The sequence below is a fragment of the Nycticebus coucang genome, chromosome 10 (genome assembly GCF_027406575.1).
Source record: "Nycticebus coucang isolate mNycCou1 chromosome 10, mNycCou1.pri, whole genome shotgun sequence".
NCBI lineage: Eukaryota > Metazoa > Chordata > Mammalia > Primates > Lorisidae > Nycticebus > Nycticebus coucang.
The window spans coordinates 130,169,953-130,183,009 of record NC_069789.1 but is presented as its reverse complement, the minus strand read 5'-3'; the positions used below and the strand labels follow the sequence as shown (position 1 = coordinate 130,183,009).

At 45.6% G+C, this 13,057-nt stretch overlaps 1 non-coding gene across 1 annotated transcript; it reads left to right on the top strand.

Moving 5' to 3' along the window:
• Positions 1–4,121: 4,121 nt before the first annotated feature.
• Positions 4,122–4,226, top strand: LOC128597851 (U6 spliceosomal RNA). Its single transcript, XR_008383406.1, has one exon. It is a non-coding gene; the product is annotated as a U6 spliceosomal RNA (small nuclear RNA).
• Positions 4,227–13,057: the final 8,831 nt, after the last annotated feature.

Below are 13,057 nucleotides of genomic sequence, written 5' to 3'. Positions count from 1 at the left end.
CTGCCAGGTCACGTGCCAGGGTGGCTTGGTCAGGCAAATCAATGACCTCACGTTGCCTGCAAAGTGCCTGGAGACTGATCCAAACTGGTGAGTTCCCACCCATGGCTCCTCCAGGCCCCAAAGAAGACAGACAGCAGGAGTCTTCCACCATCTCTGCTCAGGCCAAGCCTTCCTGAGGAAGAACAGAGACATAACAACTCTCCCCTCCTTCCCCCGTTGCAAAGGGCAGCGTCTTGCCTCTCTCCCGAGCCCGGCACCAGCTCTGAGAGACTTGTCCCAACAAGCCCTTCCTGCCAGAGGAAGCTCAGCCCAAACATGGCTCTGGCACCAAAGGGGAGATGGGTACAGATGTTTACCTCATCCCGGCAGTTTCCAATGTGGTACCGTTATCTTTCAACTTTCTCTACCAACGGGATCAAGCTGTTGGCCAGCCGCACCTGCAGTTAGCCTGACACGGGCCAGCAGCCTCAAAACAAATTAAATGAGGCAGGGAGGCCATGCGGTGATCGTTCCATTAGGGCCCCTCTGCTTCCTTTCCGGACGCCACTCACATCGTCCCTTCTAGGAGGTGAAGTGTCTTATTGAATCAACACTCAGTCTGCTGGCAGGATGGTGGGGGAGGGGCAAAGGGACATTTTCCCTGACCCTTTTATTTTATTTTCTGAGGACCTCGCTGGAGACAGTGGAGTTGGGGAGAGTGGGGGGGGGGACGTGCTATGAATTGTGAGGACCCTGACCCCCATTTCAGGTAAGCCTGTGATTTACAGCTCCTTGTGCTTTCAAACGAATAATTTTTATATAATAATTCCACCAGGAAACACCAAACCTTCTTCTTGGGAATGCAATTAAGGGAAAAATTAGCAATAAATTGTTTTCAGCACTTAACCCAGCCCCAAATTTATGGGTTTCTGGAATTTATCGTTTCAGAGGCCTGAAAAAAAAAATGGCGATTCATTTTATCCCATTTCCTGCCATTCACCCTCAAAACCTGAAATGTAAATAAGGAACTATTTTCACAGCCTTGAGTTTTTTTCTGCTTGTGACAAATCTCAAAATGGAACCCCTCCAGCAGGGAACCGCTGAAGGGTCCTGAGCCTTAAAGAGAGAGGAAAACACTCCTTCATCTGCTGGTGTTCCTCCCCGACCACCCGCAGGTGCCGGGAGCTCAGAGAGCGGCCCTGGGGGGCGGCGATGTGCTTTACAGAGTGCACAGAAGCCAGAGAACAGTAAGTTAGGTTCTGACGGCCAATGCCGATGTATCAGTTTGCCCCTATAAATAAGCACTGATCACCTCCATTTTATTGAACTCATTTTCCAGGCAAGCCAAGACCACAAGATTCTTCGGCACATTTTCTCTTTATACCCTCTAGTACTGCTGCTAGTGTCAACTCCGACAGATTTATAGCCCATTCATTCATGGGAACAAAAACCCTGCCACGGCTGGTCATGGGACACGCAATAGCAGTTAGTTCAAAAGATAACAGCTACAATACCTCACCCCTCCATTCAGCACTACACAGCTGGCACCACTTTGGAGGTAATAAATGCTTCTAGTCGGTGCAGGAATAACCGTGGTCGGCCTCACCAGGGCCCCGCCTCTGAGAGGAAACCGCTTTCTGCACCCCCTCCCCAACCCCAGGCCTCAAATCCAGCCCCTTTCTGCCTTACAAGAGGGGCAGAGAGAGGCGCTGAGGGCACAGCTCGTGCAACTAAAAAGGAGAACTGGTCTCTTCCTCCCACCAGCTCACCTGGCACCAGGGGCAGTAGCTGTGTTGCTGCTCCTGCGTGACTCCCATGCTCATGCAAAGCTGACAAGCCCAGCTTCCTCAGGGTGGGTGGCAATGTGGGTTACACGCACTTACCTTGAAAACTGATCAGGAACAGAGCTGGGATGGGAGCTCTGTCCCCACCCGAGGAGGCAGCTGGTCTGACTCAGTGAACCACCATGCTCAGAGCTTGGAACGTGCCAGGCCCAGAGCACATGGTGAGTGTGTATTGAATGAATCAATGGATTAAAAACAAACAACAAACAAAGAAGAGCAAAAGACCTGGAAAGGAAGGGGGGAGGAATCTGTTCCAAACCCTTCTTTTGACAGATCAGGAATCTGCAGCTCGGAGGAGGGAGAGGCTTGGTCGAAAAAGCAATATTGTAGTCAAACGTTCTGGTGCATTTTCACATCAGCCTGAAGCACTCCCAGGCTTCAGTTTCCTCGTCTGAAAAAATAGGGCCATTAACAGTGCCTAACTCGGTGTGTTGTTGCTAGGATTAAACAGGTATGTGGATTTAACTACATAGCACAGCGCTAAACCAGTCGTTTGTGTTCTCAAATAAATTAATTATTGAATTAGAGAAACAAGACATTCACACCAGAAACCCTAAGAGAAGAAGATGATTGAGAATGAGAGGCGGGCCGTCCCCAGGTTACCAACATCTGGCTTATGCACGGCTCGTACTTACGAACAGGGTCTATTACAGATCACAGGTAAATGCACCTGCTCCAGCTCACGTGCAAATTCAACTTAAGATCAAACTTACAGAACCTATCTTGTTTGGAACCTGAGGGCAGGGGGACTACCTGTAACACTTTAAGGTCAATGCCTTTATTCTGGAATCTCTGTAACAAGACAGACCCCTGCCCCACCACATCGATGCTCCTCAGCCTGCATCATCTGAAGATGTGTTACATGTTGCTGTTGTTTTAACGTTCTGACAATTAAACAGCAAAGAAAAACGGATGATTATTATCCCCCATGATGCAGGGATCCAGCAGCCTCCGTTCTGTCTGGAATCCACCCACCCTGGCCCATGGAGCATCCTTTCTTGGGGTCCAGGGGGAGGCAGACGGGGCGTGAAGCTAGCACGGGGCTAGGTCAGGTGGTTGGGATGGAAGTTGAGAGCTAGGTCAGGTGGTTGGGATGGAAGTTGAGAGCTTCCGGGCCCCGCAAGGTGCCAGGGAGAGAAGCCAAAGTGAAATTCCCCATGAAAATGCACAATTCATGGGGGGGGAGGGTCGGAAATGAGAGGCTGAGAAGTGCAGGTTAAATGACACTGGGCATCAGCGGCTATGAGCGCATTCTTCACTAATCAATCAGCTTTTATTGTGAAGCCTCTAGCTCAGCTCATAAGGCTGGAAAGCAGCTTCAGCAGCAGTTTAAAATGTTTCCAGTTTAATAATCCTTGCTAATTGAAAGCAGCTCAGAAACGGGGGGAGGGTGGGGGCTGGGGGCAACCGTCGCAGTTTATGGCAACAGAGCTGTTCCTATGGGAAGCTGAATAACCTGTGGTGCTGGAGGGGAAGCTGCTCCCCCATCCCCAAACAACTCATTCCCACAACTGTCTGCTTTGGCAGTGGAACCTTTTCTTCTTAGGTTTTAATTGTGGAACGTTATAGCGGCACAATTGCTGTGAAACCTGTTTTTATCTGTGGAAAATTAACCGCCCCCTGCTGCAAAAACTGGATTTTTTTTTCCTTCGACAGACAATGACATTCGTTTTTATAATTGTTCTTTCCTTTCAAATCACCTAATATGACAAATGTTGGGCAACGTTATAGTTCATCTGCTAAAGGTTGTCTTGAGGAGTTGAGGCCTCGATGCTTTAATGGAGAAATTGCCCGATTTAAGTAAATCCTGTCACCTTCACCCTTCCGATCATATTTGGTGCAGATGTCTCCTGACCTAACACGTAGAACAAAAACAAAAGCACATCTACATTTCCAGGCTGAGATATTTGGTTCAAAGGATGTACAGATAGGTCATAATGAAAAGTCATTTTAGTACACGGCAGAGGTACGATTTAAGTACACTTTTGACAGTTTTTACACATACGTAATTATTTGGGATTGTAAGTTAAACAGGTGAAAGGCAAATCTTAGCACAAAAGCGGCAGCCCTGGCTTCTCGGATTTCCCAGGGATGGTCTATACAGCCTGAGGATGTCATCTGCCTGAGGTGCTAAAGACCCACTGGGTCATCCTCCCTGCCCACTTGGATTCATGCACACCTGCCCTAGAGGGTGGATCCAAACTCCCAGATCCTGATCCTGTGAATCTCCATTCATAGGAAGCCTCCCCAGCTGTTTTCTAAAAGCTATCACCAGAAAGTAAATTTTAGAAAAAGCATGTCCTTGTGGCCAGCACATATACTAAAATTGGAACGATACAGAGAAGGTTAGCATGGCCCCTGCGTAAGGATGAGACACAAATTCATGATGTGTTCCATATTTTTAAAAATGAAAATAAATCCAGTGTACTCACACTAACATAAAAGCAATAAATAAACAACTGCACGCCCACATTAACATAAAAACATAAATATAGTCTAGCAAGGGGGAGGGAAGAAAAGGGGGGAGGGAGGGAGGGCGATTGGTGGGATCTCACCTAACGTGCACAATTGGTTCAGCACGCCCCCTGGGTGAAGGGCTCAACTACAACCTGAACTTTACCTTAGAATCGAAAACATTGTAACCTAAACATGCGTATCCTCATATTAATCTGAAATAAAATAAAGTATCTCTAACAAAATTTAATTCTATGCACTAAACTGAGCTCGAGCCAAATTATACATTGTTTGTGTTCATTTAATGCACAGCAATACCACCGTAAATAAAGTTTCCTGTTTCTTAAAAAAAAAAAAAAAAAATAGCCTAGACCCCGAGTTCACTCAAGGATGAGAATGGATGAAGGAGGTAGTCATGGGAAGTGGGGGAGAACATTCCCCTTCCTTCTGGAGAGCACAGTGGAATGGAGGTCTCTCAGACCCCAGTAGCTTCTCGGTAAGAAGTGGTCCTCAGGAGAACCATCTTAACACCTTGAGTCGAGATCCTTCCTTCCTTCCTCCTCTACCGTACCCTAAGGAATCCTTTGCATTCAGAGAAACTGCGTCAGTGGCTGTCAATTGGAAGCTGGCTCGGCAGCAGGAGAAAATGCAGTGATCATTCCATCCAGAGGATCTCCCAGCTTGGAGGAGGGAAGGAATTACGACAAGATTGAATTGTGAGGGGGTGACAGGTGGACAGACAGCTGGGGAGAAGGAAGCAGCAGCCAGGAGTCGGTGTGCACATCCCACACTCTCAGATAGACACAGCCTGGGCAAACACCTGTGGCCACAAGAAGCCGGCTCTGCATTGGGGGACATGATACGTGAGTAGGCGTTAATTTGGGTGTTCTTCCTCCTCCCCTCCACAAAGATCGGAAAATCTGAAACTGGAGAGCGCTGAACTTTCTCAGAGATTACAAGGTACGTTGACTAGTGAATTAAACCAGGCTGCACCCTATTCCCAGACACACAGGTCCAGCACTGGGGGTGCCCCTCTCCTGGGCTGGCTAAACATACTCAGGAATTGTTCCTTTTGGGGGGAGAAGACCAACAGGGGGATGCCTGGGAAGGAGCCAACAGGAGAGTGAGAAGGTTATAAAGGGTCCCAGCTGAACGGCAGAGGAAAGCGGAGAAGAGAAAACTCCTGGGGAAAGGCTGGCTGTCTACAAATCCACTCTGCAGCCCTTGCTGCTGCAGACCCGAGCTGAGCCCTTTACACAGAGATTTCCCAGATAGGCAGGAGCTGGGCCTTCACTGTACAGATGAGAAACCCAGACGGGGGGGGACGTGGCTCACCCAGGATCACCTGCTGTGACCTAGAGGAGCCAGGACTCCTGGCTCTCCTGGAGAAGGCAGGTGTGGTGATGTATTTCAGCCCTACTTTTTGATGACTACAGCCCAAGGAGTCAGGAAGCTGTGGCTGGACCCAGAGATTTTGTAGGGGACTGATCTCAGACTTTCCCTCCACCTCCAGGATTTAGGCAAAGGAAGCCACCAGATTCCTTCTCCCAATATTATGTCCCCTGTCGGAGCCAGGATGCTTCAGGGGAAGAGGGAGGGATGGATGGTGTGACCCCCCTTCATGGGCACAATGTCGGGGTGTACGGCACACTTCCTGGGGGCAGGACGCAATGATAAGGGGGACTCTACCTCACAAATGCAGACGTCATAACCTAATTCTCTGTACTCTCAAATTAACCTAGAACAGTAGTTTAAAAAAGAGATTTCTTCAAAGCCAACATTAAAAAAAAACACTCACCTGCTCAGAGGTCCAAAGCAGGAGACCCAGGGACAAGGTTTCCCCAAAGCCAGCCCCTAACTGGCCACAACTCTCCCCTAGATCCAATCTTCCCACCTGCTGCTCTTGGAATCATTGTGGGAGGGAAGCAATAAACATTTGTTGAGCAGATGAACAAAAAATGGGGAAAATCTAAAAAGTTACAAATGTGAAAATTCAGGAAAGTCTTTCTGGAAGCAAAGGCTATGAGAAATTAGGTATCTGGGCGGCGCCTGTGGCTCAAGGAGTAGGGTGCCGGTCCCATATGCCAGAGGCGGTGGGTTCAAACCCAGCCCCGGCCAAAAACCAAAAAAACAAAAAAAGAGAGAAATTAGGTATCACAGGAAGAGGACTCCCCTGTCACTGCCAACTCAGAGCCTGGTCCTTCTCAAACCTGGTTCTGTTCAGCAGGCACTGATTCAACTGCTTTGCAGGGTGGGGTAGGAAGAGGGGCTTCTCTGATTTTCCCTTTGCTCTGTCCAGACCCCATGGAGGACTCTGAATAGGAAAAACGCAATCAGATTCTTTGCTCTCCACCTCGGCGTGAAAGAGGTCAGAGTTCTTACCAGGCAGCAAAGTTTAGCTCCTTCAGTAACAAAATTTTAAAGTTACACATAAATGTCCTCGGTAAAATTTTAAGTATTGATTGCCTGAATAAGCTAAACCTTTTTATTAAACCAAATATTGTAATAGACCCACGCAGTCCATCTATAAGGCACCATGAGGTTAGGAGACGCTATGACTATGGTTATTTCTTACTCTAAACCAGGGGTCCTCAAACTACGGCCCGCGGGCCACATGAGGCGGTGTGATTGTATTTGTTCCCGTTTTGTTTTTTTACTTCAAAATAAGATATGTGCAGTGGGCATAGGAATTTGTTCATATTTTTTTTTAACTGTAGTCCGGCCCTCCAACGGTCTGAGGAACAGTGAATTGGCCCCCTGTTTAAAAAGTTTGAGGACGCCTGTATAACAATGAGATTTTAAATTGGTGGGCAATGAATTTAAAATATTATCCACACTTCATTCTCCAAATTCCATCTACCAGCACCACTACCCAAGATAACTGATGATTGTGCATGAGTGTGTGTGTGTTTTTAATTTAGAAACTTTTAGAATGTTTACATTTATCCTCAGTCAAAGGCACTGATTAGAGAACTAGGTTTCTTTGCTGGCAGAAGAACTTTCTTTCTTAGATAACTGTGCTGGTACTAACCATTAGCACTTAGAGCTCTACTTACAATCATGGTAACAGGTGGGCTGGCTGAGCCCAAAGACAGAGGGTCCCAATCCCTAAAATCAGATACTCTTTGGTGTTCAAGGTGGAGTCAGTGAAACGGAGAAGCAGCATACAGACTGGGCTTCCAGCCCGATGCCCCACACCCAAACAGTCTCTTGGAATCTCTCAGTTCTATTCAGGCTAGAAAGAAGATGCTGGATCCAGAAAACAGCCCCAGTCACGGTGGCAGGTTAATAAGAACACCTGCCCCGCCCCTTCTTACAGATGTTCTGGACCCACTAACAGGCCTCAGGCTGTGCCAGACCCGCGAGCAGGTCCTCAGTATTCACAACAAACCACTCCGGTCTGTCCAGTACTTTGTCTCTGATTAACAGACTCTTTTTCTCAAGCATTCCTTTTCACTGACTCCTGGGCTTTTAGATGGAGCCTCTTTCAGCCAATTATCAGCTAAAGAATCTTTAAACCCACCTATCACCTGTAAGCAATACCTCTTCCACATGCCCCACCTTTTTGGGCCAAATCAATCTCTGTTTTATGCCTATTGATTTACAACCTCACCTATAATCCCTGTCTCCTAAAATGTATAAAATAAAACTGTCACCCCACCACCTCAAGTTCACGTGATCAAGACTTCTAGGGTGTGGCTGCGGGGCATGGTTCTCAAATTCAGCTCAGAATAAACCTCCTTAAATAATAATTTTTTTTTTTTCTTGAGACAGAGTCTTACTCGGTAGAGTGCTGCAGTGTCGCAGCTCACAGCAACCTCCAACTCTTGGGCTTAAGCGATTCTCTTGCCTCAACCTCCCAAGTAGCTGGGACTACAGGTGCCCACCACAATGCTCAGCTATTTTTTTGTTGCAGTTGTCATTATTGTTTAGCAGGCCCCGGCCGGGTTCAAACCCGCCTCCCTCAGTGCATGTGGCTGGCACTGTAACCACTATGCTATGGGTGCTGAGCCTCCTTAAATTTATTTTTTAGAAAAAGAAGAAGAGGAACACCCATTTTCCTAACCATAAACTGCTTGCCCACACACACACCCTGGAAGACTCCCGTTACCCCATTCTGTCACCGGATTCTGGGGGGCTACAAGCCCCTTCCTTTCTCATCGGAACCACCCAAAAGACAAACTTTATGTGACACGGGCAAGACAAACACTCATTTAATCAGAATTGACCCAGAATTTTTAAAAGATTCCCCTGAATACACCCTAAAAATGTAGCATTGAAAAAGAGCTCTCAGAGTTGAAACAAGGAAAAAAAAAAAAATCTCATCGTGCCAGAAAGTAATTAAGAAACTCAAGTAACGGTGGCATAGCGAGGGCCCTAGAGTCAAATCCACAGCCAATCTGGGAGAATGTAAGCAAAAGTAAATAAATAATAGTAGTGGACTATACGCCCCAGAATAAAACTTACATCCATAAGTCCATTCTGGTGTACATAAATAATTGAATAAATAAATAGATGGGGAAGAAAGACAAGAGCTGTTTCTTACTGTAGAGTTTCAATTAATAAGAGGGAATGAAGGAGATAGAAAGACGCTATTAAGCAGACACCATGGTAATGATTTTTGCAGGCAAGAATCAGGGATGGAGGCTCAAATCAGCAGGCAAAGGTAAAAAACAACATTATCTGCATAGTCTCAAAATGTCTCCCCACAAGATGCTTCTTAATTACGAAAAGCAGTGAGTTTACAGTGAACCTGGAGGTGGCTCCTTAACCAAGTGACCAAGTGTAGCATCATTTGTGATATAATGTATCGGTACAGACATCACCTGCCACCGGAGAAGATGCACGTGATACCAAAATGCAAACCATTTTCCTTGAAAGCTTTTCTGTTACTTATAGAACATAAGGATAACATGATTACTTGAGTAACAACATTTACTTAACAATTAACAAAAATGATTACTTGGTGTCATAATTTTATATCATGCAATAAAGAATGATACTCTATTAATGATACATTTGATGGAGCATAAGATTTTTCAGGCTTACTTTTCTAAAAATTTCTGCAAGGTTAAGGAGGGAGGAGGCGGGAGGGGAGCGGAGGGGAGAGGTCAGATGGAGGGAGGGTGAATGGTGGGATCACACCCATGGTGCATAATGCAAGGGCACATGTCGGATCTATTAGTATAGAGTATAAATGTCTTCACACAATAACTAAGTGAATGAGATGAGGTCTATATTAACCAGTGTGATGTAAGTGTTCCTAATTCTGTATGAAATCAGCACATTGTACCCCACAAATGCATTAATGCAGACATGATCTATGTGTTTGATGTAATAAAAAAAAGTATTATTACAAAAACAAGCAAACTTTCACATTGCATACGTGAAAACCACAGCAATCAAATAAAACTTTATAAATATCTTTTAAAAGAAAACTGTCCACAAGGTCATTTATTAGGTCATCGAAATTTATGCTTCCAGAAACTTCATTTTTCAATGGATACAATTGAAAGTGATGTCTGTCAATCAGGGCAAATTACAACATTGCAAATGTTTTACCATTCTGGATTTGAGAATGACCTTCCAGCTGACGTCACTGTTTCTGGAGCTGTTAGTATTTTATAGTCTGTGATGGTGTTGAGACAAATTTCTGATAAACTATTTAAAAACACAAATTTTAGTACATCTACAGCTGATGATTCCCATGCAGTAACTTTTCTAAAAAGATTTGACTTTTCTTAAGACTTGGTCGTGTGTAAGCTTGGCTCTAGTTTTCAATGTAAATTTGCGCCATGTTACTTTAACATCTCTGGTGACACTTCCTCCAACTTGTCGAGGTTAAATAAGAAACTGAAACAAACTTTGTGATTTGTATATAATTCAAAAGGCCTGTTCATGTATTCTCGTACTGGGTGTCTTTAATTCCAAGGGAAAAATTAATTTTAAAATTAACTTCCTTGTTACTAATTGGAACCAACCCAGTGCCCATCAACCCATGAGTGGATTAATAAACCGTGGTGTGTGTGTACACCATGGAATACTATTCAGCCATGAAAGAAGGAAACTGTATATCTTTTGCATTAATCTGGATGGAGTTGAGGAACATTCTTCTTAGTAAAGTATCACAAGAATGGAAAAACAAGTATCCAATGTACTCAGGACCAATAGAAGAACTATAGGCCCACAATTAAAATGGAAAAACACAATTAAATCCAAGTGGGGAAGGAGGAGAGAGGAGACGGGTAAAGGGGGGGATTGGGAGCTCTCACCTCATGCGCACAGTGTGAGGGTGCCCAGCACACCCCCTGGGTGAAGGGCCCAACCACAATTTGGACTTTACCTAAGAAATGCAAACGATATAGCCTAATCATTTGTGGAGGGGAGGAGAGTGGGGGGAAGACTGGAGGGGGGGGAGAGTGGGGGGAAGACTGGAGGGGGGGTTATCAGTGGGACCTCACCTTTTACTGCGCATATTGTAAGTATACGTGTCAAATATATTAATAGTAGAGTATAAATGTCTAAACACAACAACTAAATAAGTGAGGTGAAGGCTATGTTAACCAGTGTGATGTAAACATTCCAAATTGTATGTAAAATCAGCACATTGTATCCCATAAATGCAGTCGTGTACACAGTTGGGATCTAATAAAAAATTAAAAATAAATAAAAATAAAAATAATTGACTCATCCAAAGATTCATGTGAAAACAGTGTTCTCCTTTGAACATGGAAATCCTTAAAGCTAAGCCCATGGATATTCTTACAGACAAGAATCAGAGATGGAGGCTCAAATTAGCCAGCAAATGTAATTGTTGTGCAGTGTGGCAGTAGTTTTCAGAAACAGAGATTCTGAACTCTCTCTGAAACGCTTTATCACAATGCCCCTACCTACGTCTTTATTTTATCATAATTTACTGCCTCGGCATCAGCAGGTCCAGGCCCGGTGTTCAGTGGAAGAGTTCATATCTGCGCAGACAGCCTCCGGGACAAGCAGGTAAGCTGGCCTCCTCCCTGGGGTCCCGGCACAGTTCTCACGTGGAGCCCGTCCCCTGGCCATGGCTGCCACACCACCAGGGCTGCTTCTGCTACGCTGGTGCCACCCACATGGACCATCTTAGTCCGGTTCCCAGTCCACACTGCTACCCAGAGTCTCACCTCTGCTCTTGTGCAGACTCCACCATCCCCCTTAGAAAACTGCACAGTTTAAAAGTAAAATCACCAAACATTTCAAAAACTGTTTTCCTTTTCATTTGTATGCATTTAGCAGCTACATGTGCATTTTTGATACCTGCATCTATTATGTGCATCAAGTGAAGCCTTTGGGGTGTGCGTCACCTGAGTGATGGACATTGTACCCATTAACCAATTCCTCGCCATCCTCCCCTCTCCCACCCCCTCACCCGTCGGAGGGTCCGTTATTTAAAAATTCCAAAGAATGCTTCAGCAGACCATTCACACACTCAGCATTCACAGGCTGCCTGCCCTGGAAGCCAGCCCTGCAGGTAAACTTGCGGAGGCCCTCTGTGCGGTGACATTCCACTACAGTGTTGTCATACGACTTTCTTTACTTTCACTCAGCGAAAGCCTAGGCATCCTGTCCAGGTTAGAACACCCAGAGCTCTTCAGCCTCTCAAGCTGCTGCACAGTATTCTGTGGGAGGATGTGCCACTGTCTTTTTCCCATTGCTCTGTTGTTTTTTTATTATAAATTAATATGAGGGAACAGATTTTTAGGTTACATTGTTCTCCCTTGCAAGGTAAAGTCCTTGTTGTAGTTGAGCCCTTCACCGGGGGGGTGGGGTGCTGAACACCCTCACCTTGTGCACATCAGGTGAGACCCCTCCAATCACCCTCCCTCCTCCCCCTCCCTTCTCTCTCCTCCTCCCTCCCCCTCGAAAGTCGTGGAAGCAACCTAAATTCCCATCATCCCTTTAATGGATCAATGAACTGTGGCATGTGTTTACCATGGAGTACTATTCAGCCATAAGAAAAGCTGAAGACTTAACAGCCAAGCGTTGTGGTGGGCACCTGTAGTCCCAGCTACACGGGAGGCTGAGGCAAGAGAATCACCTAAGCCCAAGAGTTTGAGGTTGCTGTGAGCTGGGACGCCATAGCACTCTACCAAGGGCAACAAAAAAAAAAAAAAAGAAAAGAAAAGTTGAAGATTTTACATCTTTGGTGTTTACCTGGATAGAGTTGAAACACATTCTTCTTGGTAAAGTATCTCAAGAATGGAAAAAAAAAAAAAATCCAGTGTTGTCAATACTAATACGAAACCAGTATATGAACAATTGCACACCCGTTGCTCTGCTGTTGAACACTTAGGCTGTGTCCAGGGCTTCACGTAGCATCGCCAGTCGCCTCTCTAAGGTAGATGCAAAGAAGGAAGGACTAGATTTTTTTAACGAAAATGTCTAACTTACATCAAGTTGTGACTGTGCACCAGGCAATATGGTAGCTGTGTTACACACACCTCTCATCTAATGCTCTTGGCAAAGCTATGACATAGGGAGTAATATTGGAGCCCCATTTTTTGTTTGTTTGTTTGTTGCAGTTTTTGGCCGGGGCTGGGTTTGAACCCACCACCTCTAGTATATGGGGCCGGTGCCCTACTCCTTTGGGCCACAGGCACCACCACCCCTCCTTTTTTTTTTTAGACAGCATCTTACTCTGTCACCTTGGGCAGAATGCCTTGGCATCATAGCTCACAACAGCCTTAAACTCTTGGGCTTTAGCAATCCTCGTGCGTTAGCTTTCTGAGTAGCCGGAACTATAGGAG